We start from the raw sequence: 5000 nt of genomic DNA, 5'->3' as shown, positions 1-5000 counted from the left end.
CCCGGGGGGCGGGTCCAAGGGCCCCGGCAGGGACCCGGGCCTCCGGGGTCGGAGCCGAGGCACCCCGCCGAGGGGTGGTCGTCCCGGGCCAAGGCGGCGGGAGCCCGGGCAGGACTCCGCGGGGCAGGCCGGGCGGGAGTTCCAGGAGCCCGGCCGCGATTCCGACTTCTCCCCGGTGCCCTGCCCGGAGGCCGGGCAGGTCCGGGGGCCTTCGGCGCGGGCGGCGGGATGCTCCCGCGGGGGAGACGAGCCGTGCTGGGCCCCGGGAGGGAGGCCCGGGGTCGACCTGGCGCCGGGGCTCCGGCCCTGGAAGTCCCGATGAGGTTTTTCAAACGGGCCGTGCCCGGGCCTTCGCTCCAGGAGGGCGGACACTTTCGGCGGTTGCCCCCGGTGGCTGGGCCGGGTGCCGCATCTACAATATTGCCAGGAAAGGTCCGCGGAGATTTTCGGGGACACGCTTTTCGGGACCCTAGTTGCCCATCTTGGGTTCCAGGAGGTCGGGCAGGGGTACCTCCGGGGCCGGACCGTGCTGCAGGAGGGGGTCAAAACCGAGTTTGGCTCCATGTCGACTGGCGCCCCGGCCCGGGGGGCGGGCCGGGCGGGCAGGCCGGGCGAGAGTTCCAGGAACCCGGCCGCGATTCCGGCTTCGACCCGGTCGACTGCACGGCGGGCGTGCAGGCCGGCGGCGACTCGCAGGGCCCCTTCCACGCTGCGGGGCCCAGCGGTTGGAGCCCGGCTACCCCGGCGAGGGGCGGAAGAACCTGCACGGCGCGGCGGGAGAACCCGGCATGCTTCCGCGGGGCAGGCCGGGCAGGAGTTCCAGGAGCCCGGCCACGATTCCTACTTCTCCCCGGTGCCCTGCCCGGAGGCCGGGCGGGCCCGGGGGCCTTCGCCGCGGGCGGCGGGCGGCTTCCGCGGCGGAGACGAGCCTCTCTGGGGCCCGGGAGGTCGGCCCTGGGTCGACCTGGCGCCGGGGCTCGGGCTCCGGAAGTCCGTATGAGGTTTTTGAAACGGGCCTTGCCCGGGCCTTCGCTCCAGGAGGGCGGACACTTTCGGCGGTTGCCCCCGGTGGCTGGGCCGGGTGCCGCATCTACAATATTGCCAGGAAAGGTTCGCGGAGATTTTCGGGGACACGGATTTCGGGACCCTAGATGCCCATCTTGGGTTCCAGGAGGTCGGACGGAGGAACCTCCGGGGCCGGACCGTGCTGCAGGAGGGGGTCAAAACCGAGTTTGGCTCCAAGTCGACTGGAGCCCCGGCCCGGGGGGCGGGCCGGGCGGGCAGGCCGGGCGAGAGTTCCAGGAACCCGGCCGCGATTCCGGCTTCGACCCGGTCGACTGCACGGCGGGCGTGCAGGCCGGGGGGCGACTCGCAGGGGCCCTTCCAGGCTGCGGGGCCCAGCGGTTGGAGCCCGGCTACCCCGGCGAGGGGCGGAAGAACCTGCACGGCGCGGCGGGAGAACCCGGCATGCTTCCGCGTGGCAGGCCGGGCAGGAGTTCCAGGAGCCCGGCCACGATTCCTACTTCTCCCCGGTGCCCTGCCCGGAGGCCGGGCGGGCCCGGGGGCCTTCGGCGCGGGCGGCGGGCGGCTTCCGCGGCGGAGACGAGCCTCTCTGGGGCCCGGGAGGTCGGCCCTGGGTCGACCTGGCGCCGGGGCTCGGGCTCCGGAAGTCCGTATGAGGTTTTTGAAACGGGCCTTGCCCGGGCCTTCGCTCCAGGAGGGCGGACACTTTCGGCGGTTGCCCCCGGTGGCTGGGCCGGGTGCCGCATCTACAATATTGCCAGGAAAGGTTCGCGGAGATTTTCGGGGACACGGATTTCGGGACCCTAGATGCCCATCTTGGGTTCCAGGAGGTCGGACGGAGGAACCTCCGGGGCCGGACCGTGCTGCAGGAGGGGGTCAAAACCGAGTTTGGCTCCAAGTCGACTGGAGCCCCGGCCCGGGGGGCGGGCCGGGCGGGCAGGCCGGGCGAGAGTTCCAGGAACCCGGCCGCGATTCCGGCTTCGACCCGGTCGACTGCACGGCGGGCGTGCAGGCCGGGGGGCGACTCGCAGGGGCCCTTCCAGGCTGCGGGGCCCAGCGGTTGGAGCCCGGCTACCCCGGCGAGGGGCGGAAGAACCTGCACGGCGCGGCGGGAGAACCCGGCATGCTTCCGCGTGGCAGGCCGGGCAGGAGTTCCAGGAGCCCGGCCACGATTCCTACTTCTCCCCGGTGCCCTGCCCGGAGGCCGGGCGGGCCCGGGGGCCTTCGGCGCGGGCGGCGGGCGGCTTCCGCGGCGGAGACGAGCCTCTCTGGGGCCCGGGAGGTCGGCCCTGGGTCGACCTGGCGCCGGGGCTCGGGCTCCGGAAGTCCGTATGAGGTTTTTGAAACGGGCCTTGCCCGGGCCTTCGCTCCAGGAGGGCGGACACTTTCGGCGGTTGCCCCCGGTGGCTGGGCCGGGTGCCGCATCTACAATATTGCCAGGAAAGGTTCGCGGAGATTTTCGGGGACACGGATTTCGGGACCCTGGATGCCCATCTTGGGTTCCAGGAGGTCGGACGGAGGAACCTCCGGGGCCGGACCGTGCTGCAGGAGGGGGTCAAAACCGAGTTTGGCTCCATGTCGACTGGCGCCCCGGCCCGGGGGGCGGGCCGGGCGGGCAGGCCGGGCGAGAGTTCCAGGAACCCGGCCGCGATTCCGGCTTCGACCCGGTCGACTGCACGGCGGGCGTGCAGGCCGGCGGCGACTCGCAGGGCCCCTTCCACGCTGCGGGGCCCAGCGGTTGGAGCCCGGCTACCCCGGCGAGGGGCGGAAGAACCTGCACGGCGCGGCGGGAGAACCCGGCATGCTTCCGCGTGGCAGGCCGGGCAGGAGTTCCAGGAGCCCGGCCACGATTCCTACTTCTCCCCGGTGCCCTGCCCGGAGGCCGGGCGGGCCCGGGGGCCTTCGGCGCGGGCGGCGGGCGGCTTCCGCGGCGGAGACGAGCCTCTCTGGGGCCCGGGAGGTCGGCCCTGGGTCGACCTGGCGCCGGGGCTCGGGCTCCGGAAGTCCGTATGAGGTTTTTGAAACGGGCCTTGCCCGGGCCTTCGCTCCAGGAGGGCGGACACTTTCGGCGGTTGCCCCCGGTGGCTGGGCCGGGTGCCGCATCTACAATATTGCCAGGAAAGGTTCGCGGAGATTTTCGGGGACACGGATTTCGGGACCCTGGATGCCCATCTTGGGTTCCAGGAGGTCGGACGGAGGAACCTCCGGGGCCGGACCGTGCTGCAGGAGGGGGTCAAAACCGAGTTTGGCTCCAAGTCGACTGGAGCCCCGGCCCGGGGGGCGGGCCGGGCGGGCAGGCCGGGCGAGAGTTCCAGGAACCCGGCCGCGATTCCGGCTTCGACCCGGTCGACTGCACGGCGGGCGTGCAGGCCGGGGGGCGACTCGCAGGGGCCCTTCCACGCTGCGGGGCCCAGCGGTTGGAGCCCGGCTACCCCGGCGAGGGGCGGAAGAACCTGCACGGCGCGGCGGGAGAACCCGGCATGCTTCCGCGGGGCAGGCCGGGCAGGAGTTCCAGGAGCCCGGCCACGATTCCTACTTCTCCCCGGTGCCCTGCGCGGAGGCCGGGCGGGCCCGGGGGCCTTCGGCGCGGGCATCAGGCGGCTTCCGCGGCGGAGACGTGCCTCTCTGGGGCCCGGGAGGTCGGCCCTGGGTCGACCTGGCGCCCGGGCTCGCGCTCCGGAAGTCCGTATGAGGTTTTTCAAACGGGCCTTGCCCGGGCCTTCGCTCCAGGAGGGCGGACACTTTCGGCGGTTGGCCCCGGTGGCTGGGCCGGGTGCCGCATCTACAATATTGCCAAGAAAGGTTCGCGGAGATTTTGGGGGACTCGGTTTTCAGGACCCTAAATGCCCATGTTCGGTTCCAGAAAGTCGGTCAGAGGAACCTCCGGGGCAAAAGAACCGTGCCGCGCTGCCTTGTCAACCGAGCGTGGAGGCAGCGTGCCCCGATCCGGCGGGCCTGGCCGTGCGAGAGTTCCAGGCTCTGGCCCGCGATTCCGGCTCCCGCCCCCCCCCCCGGTGATGGGCTCGGAGGTCGGGCAGGCAGCGGTGCTTGCTTCCCCAGGAGTGGCGGGGCTCTCCTGACGGGGAACCGGGAGGACCTGGTGTCCGCCGTGGGACTTGGAAAACTTCTGCTCGGTTGCGTTGGGAGCGGTTAACGTGGGAGCTCCGGCCGGGAGCGGCCCGGCGGGCCAGGCCGGGGGAGAGTTCCAGGAGACCGGCCACCGCTCCGGTTTCGCCCCGGTGACCTGCCGCCCTCCCTTACGGCGTTCAGGGCAAGCCGGGGGCGCTTCCTCGGGAGCGGCGGGCTTCTCCTGCCAGAGAGCCGTGTTGACCTGGTGTCCGGCGTGGGACTTAGAAAAAAATTTCGCTGCTGGGGGGCGAGCGGTTGACCTGGGCCCGCCGGAGAGGCCTGGAAGTCCGTATGAGGTTTTTGAAATGGGCTTTGTCCGACCCTTCGATCCAGGAGGGCGGACACTTTTGGTGGTTTGCCCCGGTGGCTGGGCCGGGTGCCACATCTACAATATTGCCAAGAAAGGTTCGCGGAGATTTTCGGGGACACGTTTTTCAGGACCCTAAATGCCCATCTTCGGTTCCAGAAGGTCGGTCGGAGGAACCTCCGGGGCAAAAGAACCGTGCTGCTGCACCCGCGGGTCAAAGACGAGTCGTGTGCCCCGCTGCCGAGAGGGGGATGGCGGACACTTTGCGGTGTGAGCTCCCGGTCCGAGTCCGGTTGTCACGCCTGGCCCGAAGCCCCCGGGCCCTGGCTCCGGGCCGTGCCCCGGGCGCCGCTGCTGCGCATCGCTCGCCACGCCACGTGGCACCCCTTTGGGAGGGCCCCTCGCGGGCCGGCGGTCCGCCGCCGGTGTTCAGGTGAGGCGGTTACCTCCCCCCCCACTTCTCTTTTCCTCTCTCCGGATCGATGTGGCGACTGCGGTCACGTCGGGGAGGGCCCTTAGCGGGCCGGCAGTCCCGCTGCCG

Source organism: Alligator mississippiensis, unplaced genomic scaffold (genome assembly GCF_030867095.1).
Source record: "Alligator mississippiensis isolate rAllMis1 unplaced genomic scaffold, rAllMis1 scaffold_43, whole genome shotgun sequence".
In the NCBI taxonomy this organism is placed as follows: Eukaryota; Metazoa; Chordata; order Crocodylia; family Alligatoridae; genus Alligator; species Alligator mississippiensis.
This window is presented reverse-complemented; position numbering follows the sequence as displayed.